Source organism: Hipposideros armiger, unplaced genomic scaffold (genome assembly GCF_001890085.2).
Source record: "Hipposideros armiger isolate ML-2016 unplaced genomic scaffold, ASM189008v1 scaffold_371, whole genome shotgun sequence".
Lineage (NCBI taxonomy): Eukaryota > Metazoa > Chordata > Mammalia > Chiroptera > Hipposideridae > Hipposideros > Hipposideros armiger.
In genome coordinates this window covers 676401-701917 of record NW_017731721.1, presented here as the reverse complement: position 1 = coordinate 701917, position 25517 = coordinate 676401, and the positions used below count along the sequence as shown (strand labels likewise).

The window sequence follows — 25517 nt, the reverse complement described above, 5'->3', positions numbered from 1 at the left end:
ATATATATATATATATATATATAATTATTTCTCCTATTTTAAGAAGCCAACTCTTGGGCCAGCCAAGCAGTGCGTTTGTTAAGAGTTGGTTTGGGGACTGGCCGAGTGGCTCAGTTGGTTAAGAGCTCGCTCAAGAGTGTGAGTTCTGAGCAACAGCGGCTTGAGTCCCGGCCCGAGCTGAGCTGCCGCTGAGCTGCCAACAGGTAGCAGGATGGTTCAGCTAAAAAAAAAAAAGAATTGGTTTGGGAGCGCCAGCTCTGAGCAGCAGGGCCCTGGTTCGGATCCCACATTAGGGCCAATGACACTGCACCCTCTATAGCTAAGATGGTGAACAACAGCTTGACCTTGAGCTGGGCTGCTGAGAGTCGCCGGCGACGGCATAGGCTGCAGTGAAGCTACAGTAGGCTGTCATAAGCTACCGTGAGTGGCTGGAAGCTAGCGTGAGCTGCCAAGAGCCGCTGTGAGCAGCTGTCCAGTGACCGGTGACAGATCTGCCTCACCTGGGAAGAGCGTGATGATAATACCAACATGGGCCAGTGAAGCGACATCCTCCACAACTAGACTGAAGAACAAAAGGACAGCAACTTGTCTGTTCCCCTTCACGGATTCCCCAACGCTGTTCCCCTCCCCCAATTCCCCAATTTAAAAAAAAAAAAAGCCAACTCTTAATCCAATTTCCCCTCCAGCTAGCTATGTACCCATTTCTCTGCTCTCCATGACACCAAAACTCCTAGAAGAAGCTATGTACACTGTCTCCAAATTCCTTTCCTTTCTCTTTCAAGATCACCCCATTAGGCTTTTGCTTCCTGATTTTTCCACCAAAGCTTCTCCTCCTGTCAAGATCAGCAACAACTTCTAAACTGCTAAATCCGATGGTTAACATTTAGTCGTCATCTTATTTATGTATTTGCAACATCTGGTACATCATATATATTTTATTTTATCTAAACACTCCCCTTCCCAGAATGTAAGCGCAATGAGGATAGGGATGTTTGTTTTGTTCACAGGTACATCTCTAGCACCACAAAGAACAGTGTCTGGCACATGGTACCACATTTCCCTGATTCCAAGATGCCTTTTTATTTCATATTTTAATATCTTTGAAATCCAGACATAAAACTGATGACATCTTACAATTGTTCTTTGTTTCTCCCAAGCACATATGACACTACCAACCTGAAACAACCTTCAATTAAAGTCCCCGTTTGAGATTTTTGTATCACAGAGGTAGTGTGAATTCAGACTGAGAACCAGTTCAAATTCCCAAGAAAGTTTTTACCGCTCCTAAATAACACTGGGGTTGAGACTTGCTGTCCCTTTCTGTGTGGTAGGTTTAGTTCTCATTTACATTCTCATGTAGTTCCAAGCTCTATGCAGGGCCTCTTATAAACTACCCATCTTGGGCCTATTTCTCTTTTTTATTATAGTAGTATATAGAATAATGGTGCATCTTACAACTGATAGTACAAAAACAGCAATACGAGCATGTTATTTAGAAAAATGGAGATAAATACCAAAATATGTTAACTAAAAAAACTAAAGTGCCTCTGAATAAAGAGAAATAAAGGGGGAAAGGTGCTTTTTCTTTTTAAACAAACTTTACAGAGCTATTTGATCTTACAAACTATGGACACATATAGCTTTGATAAAAAGGAACCCTAAAACCCAAATTAAAAAAAAATTAAATGGGCCGGCCAAGTGGCTCAGTTGGTTAAGAGCTCACTCAAGGGTGCGAGCTCTGAGCAACAGCGGTTCGAGTCCCGACCCAAGCTGAGCAGCCACTGAGCTGCCAACAGGTGGCAGGATGGCTCAGCTTAAAAACAAAAAATCTAAATGATCTTTGACAAAAACAAAGGAGAAAAATGTATGTGGACATGGAAAAAATGCAGGAGTCAAAAAGTAGGAATTCCTTGAGTCTATCTAGCAAGAGCAAAATAAAAAGGAAGAACAAAACAAAGGGAAAATAGTCAAAAACAGCTTTGCAGGACTGAAGACAAACATGCTGAAACAGTCTCAGATACAAAAAGTCAAAATTGTCAGGTTGTTTTAATTAAAATTGACATTCTCAACTGAGCTCCATGTTACCTAATGTACATCTCCACCTGAATGTACAAGAAACTCAAACTGAAGCTGTCTCTAGTAAAAAGAACTGCTTAACACAAGTCATTTTCTAAAAATTAAGGGCAGAGGTGTGGGTTTTGAATATTTACATACAAAGGATTGAGTATGTGTGAGAAAAAAATATCCATAATCCAACTAAATCTACCAACAATCAGTAAAATTATCCAAATCTCCCAGGTTAAAAAAAAAACTAACATGTATCAGCTAGCAAAACATAACTCGCCAGAAAATCCACCAAAATGACGGTTTACTCAGAAAAAGAAACGAGGTCACCCCAGGAGTGTGCAAATGCACACTCCTGATTGGTGCTCCAAACGGCCATCCACGTGAGGAAGAAAAAACCCCAATTCCAAGATGGCTCTCCTATTTATTACTATCTCTCCCCAGAAGTTACCACTAAGTTTAACAGGAAGTTAGGACTAGAGAGTTAACAAGGGGCCCAGATCCACCCATAGTCCTCCCAGCTCTATGGTTAAGCATCTTAAAATGCCAGTTCACTTTTATCACGTCTCAATTAAATTCATCCACTCCCAAACCTGCCCTTCTTACAATGCTTACTCTAAGTGAGAGGTGTTACTCAGTCTCCCAAACAAGACATCCAAGAAGTGATGCTATTGTAGATTCTTCCCCTTACTCCCCCATCTTACTCTAACTATGCCTAACATTTTTTAATTCTTTTGAATTTGTCTTCTCCATTCCAACTACCTTACATCAGGGCTTAATCTCTTCCTTGAATTACAGCAATAGCTTTATAATATTCCAACCATCCTCTATGTAATTGCTGAAAGGATCCTTCTAGATTGAACATAAACCTGCTTATGTCACTCTCCTGCTTAAAATCCTCCAAAGTCTAAAGTTAAAGCTCCTCAGCATTGCAAATAAAATTATGAACTTGCCCTAGTCTGGCTTCCACCCTTATTTAAAATCACTTAATCTCTTTCATTCATTCATTCATTCACTCATTCATTCAGTCACCAAATATTTAAGCACCTCTAACATGCCAGATTCTGTACTAGGCACTGGGAAATACTCTAATGAACAAAATAAAATGTCCTACCCTCTCATAGTTTACAGTCAGATGCAGGAAATTGCTCCAATATATTCATCCAATTAAATATTTTTTGAATGTCTACTTGTACTATTTCACTGGAAATAACAGTGTTGAGCAAGACAAAGTCCCTACCCTCAGATAGTTTATAGTCTAGTGAGAAATTGTGATAAATACTATGAAAATAAAGCTCAGGATGCTATGAGATAAACAGGGACAGGGAAACCTAAACCAATCTGAGGGGTCAAGAAAGACTTCTCTCAAGAAGTGATAACTGAGATAAGATCCCAAAGATGAGTCGGCAATGACAAGAGAAGGAGCAGTGGTGGTGAAGAACATTCCCAAGAGAGGGAATAGCAAGTACAAAGGCCCTGAGGTGACTGGGAGACCAGGGCACTAGGAAAAATTAAAACCCATTGTAACTAGACAGTAGAATAGTGCCAGAGGAAGCTGACAACATAGGCACTAAAATCTAAATCAAATAAATGATGACTGTGTTGGGAATGGATTATTAGGGGTATGAGAATGGAACTTGGGGAGCGCATTTAAAAGGTTATTACTGTAGTCCAAAGTTTAAGCCAAATGATAAACAGGAATATCTGAATCAAACAGATGCCTTAATGCCTAGGAGTTGCAAAGGAGTCTAGGCTATAGGCCCTGTGCCAAGCCCACAAGTTGGAACTAGGTATAAATTCAAGAAACACAAAGGACTATTCCATACATGAAACAGGATACAGAAACACTCAGCTCACTAAGAAAACAGCAAATACTGAACTTAGTTAGGCCTAGAGACGGAAAAAGTAACCCAGAAGAAAATGGGACTCCAGACCTGCATCATTCACAGATGTGGAGTCTGAATTCATGCTACACATGTGGTGCAGTGACCTCAAGCTGGCACTTTATCATAAATAAGGTTCAGAACTAAAGGATGAAATGGGACCACAACAGAAACAAATGAGCAACTATGCAGTAGAGATGCTTCCACAATCTGAGACACACAGAACTTAAATTCAGGGTTTAAAGAAAAAACAAACAAACACAAAGAAAAATGAAATGAACTACTAATACACACTATCTAAAAATATGGGCTAATCTCAAAATAATTATTCTGAGAGAAAGAACCCAGACCCCTCCCCCCAAAAAATGAGCATATACAGTATGATTCCATCTATATAAAACAGAAGATACAACCTAATCTAGTGACAGAAAGCAGATTAGTGGTTGCTTTGTGGGAACAAGGGAAGTGGTAGAGGAGAGGGCATAACAAAAGAAACAAAAAAAAATTTGGGGGGTGATGGATATGTTCATTATCTTAACCCTGGCAACAATTTCACTGGTATATGTCAAAACTTATCAAATTGTCCACTGTAAATACATGAAGTTTATTCTATGTCAATTACACCTTAATGAAGTTGTTTTATAATAAACAAGGTAGGGAGAGCCACAGATTAGGAGAATATCTGCAATGCATACAACTGACAAAGGATTGGTATCCAAATGTATCAAGAATACCTATAAATCAATTTAAAGTAAAAATAAAACAAGTTAGTAGAAAAATAAACCATGGTAATGAACAAATAATTCACACAGAGGAAACAAATGACAATAAACAAATTAAAATATGCTTAAACTCACTAACAATGGAGGAAGTGCAAATTAAAACAGTATGACACTCTAAATAAATAAATAAACAATAAATAAATAAATAAATAAGTTGCCAGTACCAAAAGCAATGTGTGACACGGAGCGTTGTCACGATGGAGGCTGATTTACAGCATACTTGAAAACACACCTTCTCTCAACCATAGTTCACACCTAACTGATTGCACTGAAAAAGTTGGAACTTGTCACACATTGTTACTAAGGTTCCATGTACAATTTCCCATTGAGGATTCCTGCATTTCCATTGGATGGCACGCGGCAACAGCATTCACCGTATTTATTGATCACAAAGGCTCCATGTCACACATCACTTCTGGTACGGCAATTCCTGCCAAATAAAAACATTAAAATAAAAAATAGTATGACACTCATAAGCTCAGGAAAAATTGTAAAGAACCAATAAAACTAAGGATTATCATAGAGCAAAATGAATTCTTTTTTCCTGATGGGTATATATATTGAAACAACTTCTTTAGAAAACAATTTGATGATACCTTGTAAAACTGGACATACACATACCCTAAGGCTCAAAACCCTCACTTACTACACAAGGAAACATGTAGAAGGTTCACTACAACATTGTTTGTAGTGGTTAAAAACTGCTAACAATCTAAATGTTATTAACAGGTAAATGAATTTTTAAATGCTTAGCCATACAACCAAACACTTACAAAAGCTTGAAATAAACTGGAGCTACATTAATTAACAAGGGAAAAGTCTCAAAAACCATGCTGAGCAAGTAAAGCAAGTTGCCAAAAGATAAATGCTGCTTTTATGAAGTTTAGAAATTAAAACACTGTTTTCCTTCTAATCTGGCACAGGTAAGATACATCACTTCCTTACAAACCACTAAGAAAAATCTGACAATTAAACTATAATCAGGGCCGGCCGAGTGGCACGATGGTTAAAAACTGGCTTGGGACGTCAGAGGGCACTGGTTCAGATCCCACATATGAGGGCAAGTGACACTGCCCTCTCCAGCTAAGATGCTGAACAACAGCTCAACCTGGAGCTGGGCTGCTGCGGTGAGGCGATGGCGTAGGCTGCAGCCCCTGTGGCAGTGGGTTGCCATGGGCTATCGTGTGTAGCCAGCATCCAGCGTGAGCAGCCAGCAGCCGCAGTGAGCTGCCATCCAGAAGCTGGCGACTGATCTGCCTCGCCCGGGAAGAGCGCAATGATGGTGCCAACTTGGGCCAGTGAAGCAACGTCCTCCACAACTAGACTGAAGAACAAAACGACAGCAACTTGTCTGTTCCCCTTCCCCCAATTCCCCAGCACTGTTCGCATCCCCCCAATTCCCCAATAAAAATCTTTAAAAACAAACAAACAAAAAACCACTATAATCAATCGTAAAACACATCATAAATTCAGAGATTAAATGGGGAGGGGGGGAGATGTGCATCTTAGAACCAACAAAATAACTCTTCTATACAGTTTGTGTATATATACATAGTAAAAATTTTAAAAGCATTCAAGGGCTTAATTGTCACTGAATATGTTATAGTGGCTACCTCTGGGGAAGGAAGGGGGGCATTCAACTGCCATGCGTTCTTTTTGAAAAATCTGATGACTAAACTGTGGTCTCTAAATACCATCTCCCAATAAAAGAAATCAGGGCTCCTTAGAGAAATGGCTAATTCCAGATTTATGAAAGGAAATAAACAGATAAGCCTGGGGTATTTCCGTGTGTCTAAAAGCAAGCAAGCTATCAAAGACTACTGGGGTCTTATTAAGGACACAGGAGCCTACTTAAATGGGTTCCTACTAGACTAAGATGGGGCAATATGAACACCAGTAAGGATAATGTCTACAGTGCCTAAAACATGTTAAATACATAAAAATGCATTAATTTATAATCATACTCTAACAAAAAAAAACGCATTGCTCACTTTTGGAGGTTAGTAGGGCACTAACACACTTCATTATTCTAAATATTGATGAAGAGAAAGCATTTATTTTGTCTCTCATGTATAAACCTTATTTCAAAATAATCAAAAAGTTAATGAAAAATTCTTCGTTACAGAAGAATCCAAGTAATAAATACAGAAGAAAAATAGCTTTAGAAAATCACTATTTTGTAAGACATAATGAAAAGAACGGATCTAGGCAACAATCATCAATGGCTGCTAAAACCATTCGATGAAAGGTTCATGAAGAACTTTTAGAAAAGGATGGATTATGTTGACAGTAGTCAGACCAACTAATCAAAAAGAAGGGAGTGGGAAAGACAGGTGAAACTAAGAATGGAAAAAATATTGTTAATTGCTAAAGCTAAATGAGGGACATGGGAGCTCATTATATTATTTTTTCCACATGTATGGAATGATGAAAATTTCTATAATAAGCAAGTCAATTTTAAGAAGATATGAAGCAATGACATAATTAAGATGAGACAAAGCACTGTGGTGAGTACACAGATGTTTCTGCATTATAGTAGTCCCCTTTATCTGTGGGGTGATCCATTCCAAGACCACCAGTGGATGCCTGAAATCACGGATAGTATCAAACCCCATATATACTATGTACTTTCCTATACATACATATCTATGATAAAGTTTAATTTATAAATTAGGCAATCTCATGGCTACAAGATTTGTTCTTACCACAGATCTTGGCAATCTCAGCAATGTTTTTCCTTTCCTTAAATCAAGAACTTTCACTTTTTTGCTTAAAGGCAGCATAAATTTTATGGTTTCTCTTGGGCATATCTGAATTGTTAGCATCACTACTCTTGCACTTTGGGGCCAATATTAAGTAAAATAAGGGATACTTGAACACAAGTACTGTGATACCTCAACAGTCAATCTGATAATCGAGACAGCTACTAGGTGACCACCAGGAGGGTAGAGTATACAGCATAGATACACTAGAAAAAGGGGTGATTCACATCCTGGGCTGGACGGAGCTGAGGGCTCAGGATTTCATCACGCTATTCAGAACAGCACATAATTTAAAACTTATGAATTGTTTATTTCTGGAATTTTCCATTTAATATTTTCAGGCCATGGCTGACCAAGGATAACAGAAACCAAAGAAAGCAAAACCAGGGATAAGGGGGGGACTACCGTATTCTCCATTTTTATCTGTGCATTTGAAATATGCACAGATTAAAAAAAAGCAAGATTTATGGTACAACTAAAATACCAAACGATCAAAGCAGTTGGGGTAAAAAGAAAGAACGTGATTTAAAACAGTCTAAGGTTCTTATTTTGTTCAGGAAGGCAGACATACTAATTTTTAAGTTTAGTATGTATGCATGTTAAAAATTTAAGGGTTAACTACTAAAAGGAGAAATAGAATGTTCAACTTGAAAATCAGTAAAAGAAAAAAGGTCTCTCTACACACACACACACACACACACACACACACACACACACAGAACCAAAAAAATGTATACACATTTTTAAAAAGGAAAAAACTATTAAAATTGTAGTAATCAATATACTCGTATACTGATAACAAAAAATGAATACAAGTCACGTTTGACTTCTGCAATTACAAGAGGTGCTCAAATGAGTTACCATCAGCATAATTTTAATAGTTTTTCCTTTCTTAAAATGTTATACATACGGTATTTTTGGTACCGTGTGTGTGTGTGTGTGTGTGTGTGTGTGTGTGTGTGTGTGTGAGTGTGAGAGAGAGAGAGAGAGAGAGAGAAAGCAAGAAGCATGGTAAAAAAAGTATAAACTAAAATGGCAGAAATACGTCTAAAAATATTAGTAGTCATACTCAATATAAAAAGATTAAACTTATCAAAAGACAAACTATCGGGCCAGCCGAGTGGCGTGATGGTTAAGAGCTGCCTTAGGACGCCAGCGGGCCCCGGTTCAGATCCCCCATATGAGGGCCAGTGACACTGCCCTCTACAGCTAAGATGCTGAACAACAGCTCAACCTGGAGCTGGGCTGCGGTGAGTTGCTGGCGATGATGTAGACTGCTGTGGAGCTGCAGTGGGCTCCCGTAAGCTACCGTGAGCAGCCGGCAGCCAGCATGAGCTGCCGTGAGCGGCTGTCCAGAGGCCGGCGACCGATCTGCCTCACCCGGGAAGAGCGCAATGATAATACCAACAAGGGCCAGTGAAGCAACGTCCTCCACAACTAGACTGAAGAACAAAAGGACAGAAACTTGTCTGTTCCCCTTCCCCCAATTCCCCAGAGCTGTTCCCATCCCCCAATTCCCCAATTTAAAAAAATCTTAAAAAAAACTAATCAAAAATTTTAAATGCCCTTCCCCAGGATTTAGGACTTCCCACCTTTCCTTCCCTCCCAACACTTATACCCTCACCTCCAGCTATCTGCCTGCTGTCTACCAGGCCTAATCTCTTCACATTCTTTATCTCTGTTTATACTGTCCATAAAAAGAATCCCCACACTTCCCATATCCTAAGCCCCACATAGCTCTACACATCCACGGCTCTGTCCCCATGTGCCACACACCTCTCTCCAAATTTTGAACCCCTTCCACTCTGCCCTACATTTTCAACCTCTACTCTGAACATTCCCTTCACTTTCCTATTCTAAGTGAAACCTGCTTCTCCTCTGAGGCCATACATTCCTCGCAGCTCTCAAGTAGTGAAAGCTATCTGTCTCCACCACTCACACCACTGAACCAGGGGTTGAGGAACGTGTCCTCCTTCCTCCTCAATGATGATTCCAAATCAGTTTCCTTCCTTCTTCCCTAAAAACACCTCTACTTTGAATATCATGTGAAAACTCTTATCCATTATCTGGCTGTGATGGCTAAATGACAACTTGATGTCAACTTGACTAAATGACGAGTTGCCCAGATATTTGAATAAATGTTATATAATGTGTCTGGATATGTCTGTGAGGATGTTTTCTGGGGAAATTAGCATCTGACTCAGCAGACTGAGGAAAGCAGATGGCTGTTCCCAATGTGGGCCCGAATAGAACAAAAAGGCAGAGAAGAAAGAATTCATCTTCTCCCATTCTCTCCTCGCCTCGCCCCTAACCCCTCTCCATCTCCCTCTCTCTCTCCTGACTGCTGAGTTGAGCTATCAGTCTCCTGCCCTTGGACTGGGCTTTACACCATCAGTGTTCCTTTTCTCAGGCCTTCGGACTTGGACCGGAATTTACACCACCAGTTTTCCTGGGTCTCCAGCTTGCAGATGGAAGATCTTGGAAATTCTCAAGCCCCATAATCTTGTGAGCCAATTCTTATAATAAATCTCATTCTAGATAAATAGATACAGATGTAGATATAGGTGCACATGTAGATATACAGATATAGGTATCAGAGAGAGAGGGAGAAGGACAGAGGGAGGGAAGGAGAGAGGGAGGAAGGGAGACAAGGAGGAAGGGAGAGATAGAGATAGAAATATCCTATTGGTTCTTTGTCTCTGGAGAACCCTAACAGTGTGACTCTGTGACTTTCTACAACCCTGCTCTTATCTTAAGTCTCAGTGGTTTCACATAGACGATCTTTCTAACACCCATCTCTCTGAATTCCTATCTCATTTCTCTAGATTCCTTGCCTTCAGTGATCTTGTCCTTCACCCATGCATTCCATAATGCCTCCATGATCTCAATTTTTGTATCCCACTGTCTGACCACAACCTACTATCTTTATAGCTCCATCTCTCACATACCCAAATTCCAACATCTTTTGATCCCACCAGGACCTTAAATTCATTGATTCTACCACCTTTTCACCATCTCTTAGCCACTTCAGGTTTTCCTTCCCTCCTTACTTTAAATTCCACATTTATTATGATAATCACTCCCTTGCATATATCCTCTATTCCTTGACCTTCTCATGTTTTGTTCCACTATCTTGGTAAAACCTTTCTCTGGTTAACTCCAAACATACACCCCTGCAGCTGAATGTGGTTGAAGAAAAAAAAAAAAATACTGACTAATCTCACTTTAAATGCATGACCACAAACCTCAAGGGGTCCTTAATGCCTCTTGGCAATCATACAATATGTCTCTGCTGCAGCCATTCTCCCACTCTCCTCAACAATTTCACACCTTCTCTTCTCCCCATAAACCTCCATCAATCACCTCCTCCCCACCCTCACTCTCAGCTGAGCACATGGATTCCTAATTCACTGAGAACATTAAAACAATCAAGAAAACTTTCACAAATTCCTATTACCAAATCAATGCACCTACTTGATGGTTTGGTTTGAGATGTATTTTGAAGATGAAATCAACAAGAAATGGAGATGCATCTGATGTGAAGTATGAGGAAGAGAAAGAAACTGAAGATAGTTTTAAGTCTGCTCAAATATTGTACTTTTTCAACAAGGCCTTCCCTTGCCCCTCCTCTCCCCTCCCCTCTCTCACATGCTCACAGAGTATCCCTATCTCCTGTTTTTTAGGGGTTTTTCCTCAATACCAGTTATCATCAACTGAAATACTGAACATTTTACTCCTTTGCTTAATATCTGCCTCCCCTACTAGAATATAAGTAGCATGCAGGCAAAATTTTTATGTTTACTCAATCCTGTGTATCAGACAGATAGTAAGCACTCAATAAACTTTTGTCAAAAAAATAAAATGGGGGCCGGCCGAGTGGCTCAGTAGGTTAACAGTTGGCTTAAGAGCACGAGCTCTGAGCAACAGGGCTGCCGGTTCGATTCCCACATGGGCCAGTGATGCTGCACCTGAGCTGAGCTGTCAACAGGTGGCAGGATGGCTCAGCTGATGTAACAACAAGATTGCCTGTTCGATGGTGGGCTATGCCCATCTGCAACTAAGGCTGAACTCGACACCTTGAGCTGAGCTGCCACCCGGATGGCTCAGCAGATGAAGTGGGCGCTCTTAACAACAAGGCTCATCAGCAGATGAAGTGGGCACTCTTAACAACAAGGTTGCTAGTTCGACTCCCGCATGGGATGATGGCTATGCCCACCCGCAACTAAGACTGAACACAGCACCCTGAGCTTAGAGGCCACGAGCTGCAGACGGGCAGCCAGATGGCGACTGGTGCCCTCCACAACAAAGACTGAAGAACAACAACTTGGCTGGTCCCCTTCCCCAACACTGTTCCCCTCCCCCAATTCCCCAATAAAATCTTTAAAAATAATAAAAATAAAAATAAAATGTTTCTGACATGAGCAAATGGATGGATGATGGTATCATTTACACAGAAAAATAGTATTTTTATAGTGAGAAGAATCAATCTCTGTACAAAAAAGCTTCTAATCCAATGAGAGAACGACACTGAAACATTTATAACACATTAAGATTCTGTGATTTGTTAACTCTATGATAAAAGCAAAAAGAAATACTATTATATTATCCCATCTTTATTAAAAATGGGACCACATTCGTGTATGTGTATATGTATACACATACATATTGTATGTGCAGGTGTGTATGTGTGTGTATACACACGAATATGTATACACACACACATATACACCTGCACATACAACACATACATATATGTTTCTGCACCTATACAGAAAAAGTTCAGGAAGGAAAAAATATCAAACTGGTAGCCTCTGGGGTAAGAACAGTACTATGCATAGGAAATGAGATTGAAAGGAGGGTAAAGAGATATATTCACTTTTCACTTTATACATGTTTTACAATAAGCATATTACTTTTGTAATTTAAAAAAGGAAAACATTTTCCTCCCAAAAGAAAAAAATATATTTAACAGATAATATCCAGAATACAAAAACTTCTATAAAACAAAAAACCCAATTTAAAAATGGGCAAAGTATATAAAAAGGCAATTCATAAGTAAATACAGTCAATAAACATATAAAACACTCAACCTCGTGTTCAACCAAGAGAAATAAAAAAAAGTGTTTTAATTCATCAGATAATAGCCAATGTTTAAGTGTGTAAGTTCATTATCCACAACTACTGCTACGAGTATAAATTGGTAAAGGTGGTTTTTTTTAAGTAATTTAATGAACAAAGTAAATAACGTTATAATCCAAAGAATAAATGTCCAAGTCTACAGTAATGTAAATAAATTATTAAATAAATAAATGGGAGAAAAAAGACAAGTCTCCTTACAGAAAATGTCTACTTAATAAATGTAGAATGAGAGAAATGGAAAATAACCATTAGGATATCAGAGTAATAACTGCTGCAGGCAAGATCCACTTATGGGTGCTAAAATTAACAGGTGGTGCTTTTAAAAGAGAAATAGTATATATTCATACCCTCAAGGCAGCTCCCTAAAATATTTATTACTGTGGAGGTTTAAACATGTGTTCAAACTCTTTGATACTTCTCGCTCCAGTAGGTGGGACTCAATTCCTCTCCGAATGAGTGTGGGCTGAACTTAGTGACTCGGTTTTAACAAACAGAGTATGGAAAAAGAAAAGCAAATATTTTACAGTAAAAAAAACCTGGGGCCGGCCGAGTGGCGCGATGGCTAAGAACTCGCTTGGGATGCCAGACTGCCCTCTACAGCTAAGATGCTGAACAACAGCTCAACCTGGAGCTGGGCTGCCCTGAGTCGCCGGCGACGGCGTGGGCTGCAGTCCCTGTGGCAGTGGATTGCCATGGGCTACCGTGTGTGGCCAGCAGCCAGCGTGAGCGGCCGTCCAGAAGCCGGCGACTGATCTGCCTCACCCGAGAGGAGTGCAATGATGGTGCCAACTTGGGCCAGTGAAGCAACACCCTCCACAACTAGATTGAAGAACAAAACGACAGCAACTTGTCTGTTCCCCTTCCCCCAATTCCCCAGCACTGTTCCCATCCCCCCAATTCCCCAATAAAAATCTTTAAAAAAAAAATGAACTAAAAAGAAAAGAAGACATGGATGAATTTAAAAAAAACAAAAAAACAAAAACAAAAAAACCTGGCAGACACCACCTCAGTCAAGTCACCAAGGTTAATATACCAGGAATAAGACATGTTGCTATCTACCCCGATATGATGCAATGAGAAGGGCACATGACCTCTGCACTCTTCTTCCCCAAAACCCACAACCTGTTTGATTACAAGAAAACACCAGACAAACCTATATTAAGGATACTCTACAAAATACCTGACCAGTACCCTTCAAAAGTGTCAAAGTAGTGAAAATAATAAGGAAAAACTGAGAAACTGTCACAGATTAGAAGACACTAAAGAGACGAGATGGCTAACTGCAACGTGGCATCCTGAATTGGATCCCACAAATTTTGGGGAAACTAGTGAAAAAATGGTGGAAGTCCGAATAAAGTCAATAGCTTAATTCTACTGTACCAATGTTAACTTCTTGTAATAGTTCTGATAACATGTACTATGGTTATGATACATGTTAACATTAGGGGAAGCTGGGGAAGAGTATATGAGAACTATTCTTCTGCATATCTAAAATTATTTCAAAAAACAAGCTTTTTAAAAAAGCAATTTGGCAGTATGCAACAAAAGATTTAGAAGAATATACCCTTTCATCCAGCAATTCACTTCTAACAACCTATATGAAGTTCACTTCTAGCAACTTCAGCTATAAAAAAGATGAAATACAACATGGATGAACCTCAAAAACATAATGCTGAGTGAAAGAAGCCAGATACAAAAGGTCACATGTTGTATGATTCCATGTATTTGAAACATCCAAAATAGGTAAATTCATAGAGACAGAAAGCAGATTGTGGTTACCAAGAGTTAGGGGAAGGAGAGAATGAGAAGTGGCTGCTTAATGGGTACAGGATCTCCTTTGGGGGTGATGGAAAAGATCTGGAACTAGGGCCGGCCGAGTGGCGCGCTGGTTAAGAGCTGGCTTGGGACGCCAGAGGGCCCCGGTTCAGATCCCACATATGAGGGCCAGTGACACTGCCAACCTGAAGCTGGGCTGCCGTGAGTTGCCAGCAACAACATAGGCTGCAGCCCCTGCTGCAGTGGGTTGCCATGGGCTACCGTGTGTAGCCAGCAGCCAGCGTGAGCGGCCAGCAGCCGCAGTGAGCGGCCGTCCAGAAGCCGGCGACTGATCTGCCTCGCCCAGGAAGAGCGCAATGATGGTGCCAACTTGGGCCAGTGAAGCAACGTCCTCCACAACTAGACTGAAGAACAAAATGACAGCAACTTGTCTGTTCCCCTCCCCCCAATTCCCCAATAAAAATCTTTAAAAAAAAGACCCCCACTGGTAATTTTTAAAATGCAAATCAAAGGAAATATGGGTAATGTTTGGAACATCTATTCTCGGAATCCCATTAGCCTTTTTAAAAATGAGGTTGATTTCTATATGCTAATATAATGGTCTCCAGGTGGGTGAAAAAAACAAAATGCAAAACACTGTGCTTATAATATGATGTTTTGTGAAAAAATGTAAAGGGAAGAAACATTTAATATATATGCTGAGAGATACCTAATAAATTTTTCTTGCATACACAAAAAAAAATAAAATAAAATGATGAAACTGAAAAAAAAAAAGTTTTGGAACTAGATGGAGTGATGGTTGTACAACATCATGAATGTACTAAATACCACTGAACACTTTTTTTTTTTTAAGATTTTATTGGGAACTAGAGAAAGGGACCAGCCAAGTTGTTCTTCAATCTTAGTTGTAGAGGGTGCCAGTCACCATCTGGCTGCCCGACGGACAGCAGCTCGTGGCCTCTAAGCTCAAGGTGCCATGTTCAATCTTAGTTGCAGGTGGGCATAGCCACCATCCCATGCGGGAGTCAAACCAGCAGCCTTGTTGTTAAGAGTGCACACTCTATCCACTGAGCCATCCTAGCGGCAGCTCAGCTCAAGGTGCCAAGTTCAGTCTTAGTTGCGGGTGGGCATAGCCCACCATTGAACAGGCAATCTTGTTGTTACACCAGCTGAGCCATCCTGCCATCTGTTGGCAGCTCAGCGACAGCTCAGCTTGGGAGCAGCGTCACTGGCCCATGTGGGAACTGAACCAGCAGCCCCGTTGCTCAGAGCTTGCTCTCTTAAGCCAACTCTTAACCAACTGAGCCACTAGGCCGGTCCTGAACTGTATACTTTAAAAGGGTTAATCCTGTTATGTAAATTTAACCTCAAAAAAATAAATTCAACAGTCATGACAATTCTGTGGTAGGGATTATTACTGCACCAATTTTGCATATTCAGAAAAACATGGGCTCGGGCTGGCCGAGTGGCATGTTGGTTAGGAGTTGGCTTGGGACGCCAGCTCTGAGCAGCAGGGCTCCAGACCGGATCACATCCCACATTGAGAGCCAGTGACAATGCGCCCTCTACAGCTAAGATGGTGAACAACAGCTCGACCTGGAGCTAGGCTGCCATTGAGTCACCGGAGAATGCATAGGCTGCAGTGGGGCTGTAGGGCAGCTGGCATGCACTTTCATGAGCTGCGGTGAGCTGCTGTGAGCGGCCATCCAATGGCCGGTGAGCAACTGCCTCATCCAGGAAGAGCACAATGATAATACCAACATGGGCCAGTGAAGCGACGTCCTCCACAACTAGACTGAAGAACAGGAAGACAGCAAATTGTCTGTTCCCCTCCCCCAATTTCCCAATAAGAAAAAAAAAAAAGAAACACAGGCTCATAGAAATTAAATGACTTGACCAAGTCCACAAAGGGAGTAGGTAGAGGAGCAGAGATTCAAGCCAGGTCTATATACAAGATTTGTGCTTTTTTTGGTGAAAGAATGTAGGACCTTCATGGTCCCTCCCCCCAACAATTTTATGCCCAGCTATCTATAATTCAACTTATTAGCAACTCCTACATGATACAACTCACAGGTGTGTGCTCTTAACTAACATGTTATAGGCTTCCCTATTTTAATAAGTTAGAAGAAAAATATTACAATGTGAGAATATAAATACACTACCAGTGTTAGCCTGATCATAACTAACAAGAATTCAGTAAATCCACATTTCAGGCATCAAAAGTTCAGCTGCCAGGCCGGCCAAGTGGCTCAGTTGGTTAAGAGCAGGAGCTCTAAGCAACAGGGTCACCGGTTCAACTCCCACATAGGCCAGTGAGCTGCGCCCAAGCTAAGCTGCCACTGAGCTGCCAAGAGGTGGAAGGATGGCTCAGCTGGTGAGGGTACGTGCTCCTAACAACAAGGTTGCCGGTTCAATTTCCACATGGGATGGTGGGCTACGGCCACCCACACAGCACCTTGAGCTGAGTGGCAGGCTGGCAACTGGACTTGGAGCTGAGCTAGCAGCACCCTCCACAACTAAGACTGAAGGACAACAATTTGGCTGTTCCCCTTCCCCAATTCCCCAATAAAATCTTTAAAAAAAAATAAAGTTCAGCTGCCAATAAGGTTAATCATATACTTGGGGCTACTTCACAATGGAAATGATTAGCCAGTAGAGTGTTAAAGGATGATGTGTTCTCAGCTTTAATGCCCAATCAAAAATGTAATCGTGTAAAAATTGAATAAAATTATACTAAATCTTATTTAAACGTTAAGATTTCAGGTAACAATCAGGTGAAGGTACACATACCCCTCCTTTTTCAAGAGCTTTTTCTACTTCATCAAATTAGACATCCAAACATAAATTTAGTCATCATTGTTGTTGATTTGTTTCCTGTGCTCCCGAATTACATGACATCACATAATAATACCTTGTAGTCTAACTGATAGGATCATCAGAACATTATGGGCAGGCGGACCAATGAGAAATGTTAAATATCAACTTGTAAAAGACTAACATAAAATACAACCTTTGAGTAATGGCAGAGGTGAAAAAGATTACCCAACTAAGCCTTGTTTAAAGCACTGTCCACTTAACAAGGAATTAGATAACCAGTTCAAGAAACCTACTGGGTATTGACTAGTAAGATGTAAAAAACATCAACCTTGTGTCTAAGCTAAATGGCTGATTTAGTCTGGGTAGTTCTGTAACACCTACCATTCAGGTACAATATTTTAGCTTCCTGTCATTCTATCTTAGTTATAGACAAGTTTCACTGTTTTCATCAAATATCAGGGAGCTTCTTATGATGAGATCCTGGTACTGAGGGCTTGTGCCAGATATGCAGGTAAGCTATGAAGGCAATTTACTATAAAAATACAGAAGGATAACTAAACAAAGCAGAAGGTTCACTACTACCACACACTAATTGTTGGGAGCCGGCTGCACCTCAGTGTCTGACATGGCCTATCACACTGCTATTGTGACAAATTCTGAAGCTCTGGCTGAGAAACAGATACTGCTTTATGTTTTCAAAAATTTAAATTCCCCTTTGAATGCCCCCAGTAGGATAAAGATCTGACACCCCTTCTTATATTGTTTTATTTTCTTTAAATAAGTGCGTTTTGGACATATTACGATAATTCTGTTTTACTGTTAGTTTCTTAAATGATAGATTATTAGTGATAGACAAGTTATGTACCTTATAATTCTTAAGATCCTGTTTAGCCAGTAGAGTTTGAAATAGTTGCTAAGTAGTAAACATCCTTTAAGTGCCAAGGCAGGAACTCAGCTCTGGCCATTAGCGGAAGAAATTGAAACATAGTTAGGATAAGTTAGTCATTAGTGAAGAACAGATCGGCTGTACCCTGTAACAGAAACATCGGTGAGGAAGTAAAATTCGAGAAAAACAAACTTCTAAAGAAAATAGACCCTGGGAAGGAAGGAACATTGAAACTATGTAGAAAACAATTTCCTAATGGGTAAAGGTTTAAAGTGGAAAAACAACTTTGGGAAAAACAGCTCAATGATGTAAATAGTTACCTGCCCAGTATAAAAAGGACAGGCTGTAAAAATAAAGTGAGACATTAAATTCTTGAAAAGCGCTTCTCTGTCTCCGCGTTCTTTCCTCCCCGACGCCGTCTCCACCTGAGGGAACCCCTGGACTTGTGGGAGCCGGTCTCCGGCAACTAATGTACATTTTCAATCAACTAACAAAAGATAACAAGGACAAGCCAGCAGTGAGCTGACCATACTGGCATGCTGTAATCAGAGACCAAGTGGGTAATTTAAAGTATAGCTCTACTACTGGCACTAGCCTTAAAACAACAGCAAACCATTTACTACTAGACAGATCAGATGTATTCAAGAGGAAAGACTGCAGGTTTTACAAAGTGGTCTTTTCAGGCCTATACAGGTCAACAGGAAGTAACATCATTGGCAGCATCTTTAAGTACAAAAGACGACTGCACTTACCTATCATGACTCATCTATAATCATATAATGGCCTCATAACATACCTCCTCAATCCCAATACCCTTTAGCCAATTCTAAAGAACACGAACGAACACACACACACACACACACACACACACACTCCACAGCTAGTAATCATGTCATTCTGCTAATTAAGTAATGTAAAAATCCTCCTTACTAGCAATCTGAAGTTATTATTTAGGGCTTGAACTAGTACGAATTCACAGGTAACCCCCAACCACAAATTAGTCATGACTGCAGGAGTTGCCGTTAAGCTAATGGCTATATCCTCAGACCCTGCCCACTATGTCAAGGGCCTGGCACTACTGCAGAATCTGTGTAGATAATGATGTATATTTCAGGAACCCACCCCTATAGGCCACCATGGTAGACTGGAACATTTAAATGCTGGCCTCTGACCAACCCTTAATATCCAGTAACCTAAAGAAAAGATATTTACAAACTGTAAATCTTTAGAATTATTTCAGAACCAACAGACCACCTCCAAGGTAAGATGTGGGCTCACTAAGTCTCCTATGAGGCTCCCAGAAAATGGCACATGAGCCTAAAGTCCCTTTGTAACCTAATAATCTCAAGAGGCAAGATGCAGGGATAATTAACATCCTTGTGACATTTGGAAAAAATGAAATGGGAGGTGAGACCCATCCTAAGAGACAGTTCACTGTCAGTTTGCAGCTATTTCAACCTACTGTATTTGGTACTGTGTGACAACTCTCTCTCACATATGAAGGGAGGGAACGAAAATGGGAGTCAAACCAATGACTTCAGCCAAATTTACTTCCTGTATTACAGCTACCTTATTGAAATATTTAAAATATATAGCAGGCACTCAGTCTTTTTTCAATGAATGAAGGGATACCAAAGGTTAGCAGTAACCTGCCGCTCATACATGTAAAACATTTTTTTTTAACTTTATTGGGGAACAGTGTGTTTTTTCAGGACCCATCAGCTCCAAGTCAAGTCGTCGTCTTCAATCTAGTTGTGGAGAGCGCAGCTCACTGGCCCATGTGGGAATCAAACAGGCAACCTTGGTGTTAAGAGCCTGCGCTCTAACCACCTGAGCTAACCAACCACACCATAAAACATTTTTTTTTTTAGCTGAGCCATCCTGCCACCTGTTGGCAGCTCAGCAGCAACTCAGCTCGGGCTGGGAATCGAACCGGCGACCCTGTTGCTCAGAGCTTGCACTCCGGAGCGAGCTCTTAACCAACTGAGCCACTCAGCCGGCCCCCGTAAAACATTTTTAAATGAAAAAAGTGCCCTGAATTACAAACCAAGGCAGCAAAGTACACTGAAAATGCTCTATGTTATTGACACATTTTTCAGATACACATACAGATATTCCTAAGATGATTATACACATTTACAGAGATCTGCATGTAACAAATGGTTCCTTCCACACTGGACACTTTAACACTTTAGAACAGAAACTCCCATTTTCTTCATCACCTGAAATGTCTAGAAGTTTTTCAAAAGTACTTTTATTTATAAGTTGAAACATATTTTAATATGCTTGCCGCATGTCATGATACATAAATATAAGCAGGCAGAAGCTAAAAGAGAGCCATGAAAACTGGGTAAATCATTTCCTTTTGAATCATTTCCAGTACAAATGTCCTGTGAATAGTACAGAAAAACTTAAGAGGAAACATCATCCCTCAAACATAAGACCAAGTGCTATCTTCAGGTGACCACATCATAAAACCACCATTTACAAGTAACAAATATTCCTCAAAAAATTAAACAAAGAATTACCATGTGACCCAGAAATCCCACTTCTGGGTATACACCCAAAAGAACTAAAAGCAAGGACTCCTCAGATATTTGTACACGAATATTTCTAGCAGAACTATTCTCAATAGCCAAAAGATGGAAACAGCCCAAGTGTCTAGTGACAGATGAATGGATCAACAAAGTGTGGTATATACATGAAATATAATGTTATTCAGTCCTAAGAAGGAATGAAATTCTAACACAGGCTAAAAAACATTAATGAACCTTGAAGACATTGTGTTAAGGAAATAAGCCAGACACAAATGAACAAATACTATGATTCCATTTATATGAGGTATCTAGAATAGTCACATTCATAAAGACAGAAAGTAGAATGGTGGTTGCCAGGGTCTGGGGCAAAGACAGGAATGCGGAGTTACCGTTTAATAGGAACAGAATTTAGGTTTGGGAAGATAAAAATGTTCTGGAGATGGATGGTGGTGATGGCTGCACAGCAATGTGAACGTACTTAATACCACTGGATTGTACATTTAAAAACAGTTTAGGGCCGGCCAAGTGGCGCGTTGGTTAAGAGTTGGCTTGGGACGCCAGCTCTGAGCAGCAGGGCCCCAGTTCAGATCCCACATGAGAGCCAGTGACACTGCACCCTCTGCAGCTAAGATGGTGAACAACAGCTCGACCTGGAGCTGGGCTGCCGTGAGTCGTCAGCATAGGCTGCAGCCCCTGCTGCAGTGAGCTGCCATAAGCTACAGTGAATGGCCGGCAGCCCGTGTGAGCTACCAAGAGCCACTGTGAGCGGCTGTCCAGAAGGCGGCGAGCGACTGCCTCACCCAGGAAGAGCGCAATGATCACAATACCAACGTGGGCTAGTGAAGCAATGTCCTCCACAACTAGACTTAAGAACAAAAGGACAACTTGTCTGTTCCCCTTCCCCGATTCCCCAACGCTGTTCCCTTCCAATTTCCCAACTAAAAAAATCTTTAAAAAAAAAACAACAGTTTAAATGGTAATTTTTATGTTATGTATATTTTACCACAATTTTTTTAAAGTCACCAAGCAAAAATGATGGTCAAACTTTTGTGGCAATAACATATCAAGAGAAGTGGTAACAGTCTGTAACTGGCATGCTTCACTGTCATCCCCTGAGCCTAGAAAGTCAAGTCCTCAGAATAGAAGGATGGACATGCCATTTTCATGTTGCTACAGATATATACCAAGCAACTGAAGAAGTTGACTTATATTCTACAACAGGTAATTTGCTAAATAATGAATGGGCTCTCCTTCCCAACGAGTAAATCAGGAGAAAAAAAAAACAAAAATAAACCAAGCTTTTTCTTCCAGTCTCCAATGGAAGCAGCAAGATTGAAATAACCCGTTTTACTTCTAACAAGGAAGCACAGTTCCCAACTTTAATATGGTGGTTCTAGAGTGGGAAACTGCAAGCAGCAATCAAAATAATAATAATAATTATTATTATTATAAATTTCCTTCGCTGCCATTATTAAATGACTTTGTACAAATTACTTAACCTTTCTGAGCCTCATTTGAAAAATGGGGATAATGCTTACACCTACCTTAAAAGGGCTGTTTGAAGATCTTATAAGATAATATGTATGCAACACGGTGAGTTCAGCACCTAGAATACATAAATATTCAACACATAAAAATTATCTCCCCTCCTGCCATTCACTAACCAGTATCTGCAGCCCTTTGCTACTCCTGGATCAGCCTCCAGGGGCTGTGCTGATGTTTTAGCTTTAGCCTAACCTATGGCTCCTCCCTCAGACCCCAGCTGTTTCTCTCAGTTCTAGCTATTTCGCTCTGAGTTTCTAAGAGGATCCTGTCTATATTTAGAGATAATGCCAGTACCAACTGTGGACTCAACAGGTGCTTGGAGGGCACTTGAGCACTCAGCAGTTTTCTATTGTTTTCCAGAGTGAACTAGTTGTGGTTCCACAACTGGCTGTCTTGACTTCTGCAAGAGTGCCACGTATGCACAGTACGTCAGCAATACACTAGACTAAACAGAAAATAAAGTGCTCACAGGGAAAACCCTTAGCAAGATGTTTTAGCCCTATTATCAGGACCCCAGAAGATTTGTTAAATCACAGGAGCAGTAAACATTCAATGAACTACAGATGTGGCCCACTAACCCAATCTTCATCTAAATCACTATTATCATAGCAGACTCAAGTTTCAACCAATTCATGTTGCTTGTACTACACAACCAACATTGGAGGAGGGAGAGAGCAGTAAGAACCACCAGTCTGACTCAAAGAAGACATCCAACAGAGCTTTATTTACTAGCTCTGTGACCTCAATAAGTTATTTCACCTCTTAATTTATAAAGTAGGAAATAATTGTAGGGATTAGATTAAATGAGATAATGCATGCAAAACAAATCTCAGCACCTTGCTTAGCCCACTGAAAGAAGTCAATAAAGAGCCACATTATCACTAATGAGGACAATGCACTCACTTCTTTCTTTGTTCAGTTTTTATAACATGTAAGTGACAATTTAGATAATTATTTTTGGACTTTTATCAAGTGGCCTAATGTTACTATTTGAGACCTAGCTAAAAAAAATATAAACTGATGAATCCAAGAAATCTTAAATGAGTCAGCAAAACTTAATGCCCAATAAATAAAAAGCTATTTATGAACACATAATGGTAACTACAATTTCAAAATCAGCAATCTTGTATCTAATACCATTAAAAACTTAGTCTAGAAATCCAAGTATCAAGGAAATGCAAAGATCATAACCCCAGAAATACTTTCCCACAATATTTTCAAATCACCTTAATTCAAACTGGAAGGTACGAGACAGCCTAATAATTTGAAACCGGCATCAAGAATTTCTTGAGGCAGCACCCACTCTCTCTCCCACGAGCATAAAATCAATAGCAGATGGTACATGCACATTTCTCAGTGAAAAACTGCAATTCTACAAAGTATAGCTAACTTCGATTTTATCAAGGCTATTCATAACCTTTTGGTCTAAATGAAAAACAAACTCTAGGTTCTCCCCCAAACACCCTGAACTCTGCATTACCATTGACTTGACTCAAAGCAAGATCTCTATTTTTGGTAATCTGTCCTCTCCTGCTTCATTAACCTCAGGTAAATTATGTTCAGTAACCTCCTGAACAAAGGAGAAATAAATATTACAGGCATGCTTTTTCATCGAAACGGACTATAAATAACCAAATTAGTAAAAAGCAGCTTGTACTCCTTAGCAGAGGAATAAGCCCGAGAAAGATCTACCTTCTAAAAGAACCCAATCATCGTGGATGAATTCGGAGAAAGATGCCACTCGAGTCCATCTACTCGGTACTAATTAGATCTACCCTTCTGCTTTAATTCAAGGCCAAACCACATCTATTTTATTTTTCTGCCCCTTTGCCTTATTTTCCGTTCCGTTCTCCCCCTCAATTCCAAGAATGCCCTTCTATCTCTGATTTTCAAATCCCACTTTGCCCCAAAATCTTCAGGACCTCGGGCACCCACGCAGATGACCTTACGCATCCCCAATTCATTGTACTTACCCCAAATGACCCATTCTTTCATTCTTTTCCATCTCTCGTTGTTTCTTAAAATCCAACACCCCACACACGGTCACACCAGAGTCGCCCCTCGCTCCATTGTTTCCCCGGCCTATGCCTCTGGAAACACCTCAACTCGGACCCGTGTGCTTCGGCCCGCCCTACTGACCCTAGAAACCTTTCACCATCTGGCACTCCACGTCCCAAAGGGCTCACATCTCCCTCCTCTCCGTACCCCAACCCCCAACAACTACCCCTTCCCCCGTGCCTTCCCTAAAGCCCGTTCTGTGCACCTCTGTGCTCCCTTTATCCCCCCAACAACGCCCTCCACCCACCACCCTCAGCCTCACCTACGCCGGGCCCCCGCAGTCGCCGCGTCCCTCCAGTTCCGGGCTCTGCGTCCCGGACGCTCCGGGGTCTGAGAAGAGGAAAGAAGCTCCGCCGCCTCCTTTTGGTCTTCTAGAGCCGCCGCCGCCGTCGCCGCTGCGCTCCTCCCACAGCTCTCCCAGAGCTGGACGCCGCCCCGCCCCCACCGCCCTTAACCCCGCTTCCCTTCTCCGCCGGCCCGAGGGCTGGGAATCGCTGCCGCGGCCGGGGGCCGGAGCGCCAGCCCGTCCACACCGACACCGCCGGGGCTCGTGCTGTTCGCCCCGCCCCGGAGCCCGCACGGGCGCGTGCGCGCCAGCTAACCAGCGCACAGGGCGCGTGCTCGCGCCGGCGAGAACCCGGCACGCCGAGCTCGAGGCAGTTGCGGCCAACCGGCTCACGAGCCAGACTTGGGCGCGAGTTGGCCCGCGCACCCGGGACCTGCGGGTGGAGGGGCGCGGAGCGGGAGGTGGACTCGGGTGGGTCGGGTTACCGCTCCTCTTGTGACCAGGTCCCTCGCGCCTCGCATCGCCCGCCGGGTCGCGCGCCTGAGTTAAGGGAGCTCGGGCGTCGCCGGGGATTGGGATAACGAGGAAGGAAAGGGGTTGGGAAGAATGGATCGGGAACAAACTAGGTAGAAGTGGGGACGGGTGGAACGCGTGTTCGCATCCACGTGCGGAACGGCCCATGCCCAGAGAAAGCGTAGGGTGGAGGATGGCGCGCGCTGGGAGTGCAGGGCTCGAGCTGAAACTGCCGGAAAGAGCCGAAACTCCCCCGGAGGTGGCCGAAGGCGGGCGCCCCGAGGGGAACCGCGCGAGGGACTTTACTTTTCTAGGTCCTGGCCGGAACACGGTCTGTCAGGCCACCCTCCCTTTCGCCCCTTACGTCTCTGCCCCTAGAGCTTAAATCTACTTTCCCCTTCGCCTCCTTCCCGATCCAAGGTTTACTCGAAAAAGCCATTTCAGAGATACCGGCTGCGAGAAACGCCGG

The 25517-nt window shown here is 41.6% G+C and overlaps 1 protein-coding gene across 1 annotated transcript in view; it reads right to left on the bottom strand.

The window, feature by feature from the left end:
• Nucleotides 1-24804, bottom strand: part of SPATS2 (spermatogenesis associated serine rich 2) — a 130891-nt gene extending 106087 nt beyond the window's left edge. Inside the window, exons 1-2 of the mRNA XM_019662213.1 lie at nt 24512-24804; nt 22191-22252 (exon numbers count right to left, since the gene is read on the bottom strand). The gene's annotated coding sequence lies outside the window, so the exon portion shown is untranslated. The remainder of the gene's footprint in view (nt 1-22190; nt 22253-24511) is intronic.
• Between the last annotated feature and the right edge of the window lie 713 nt (nt 24805-25517).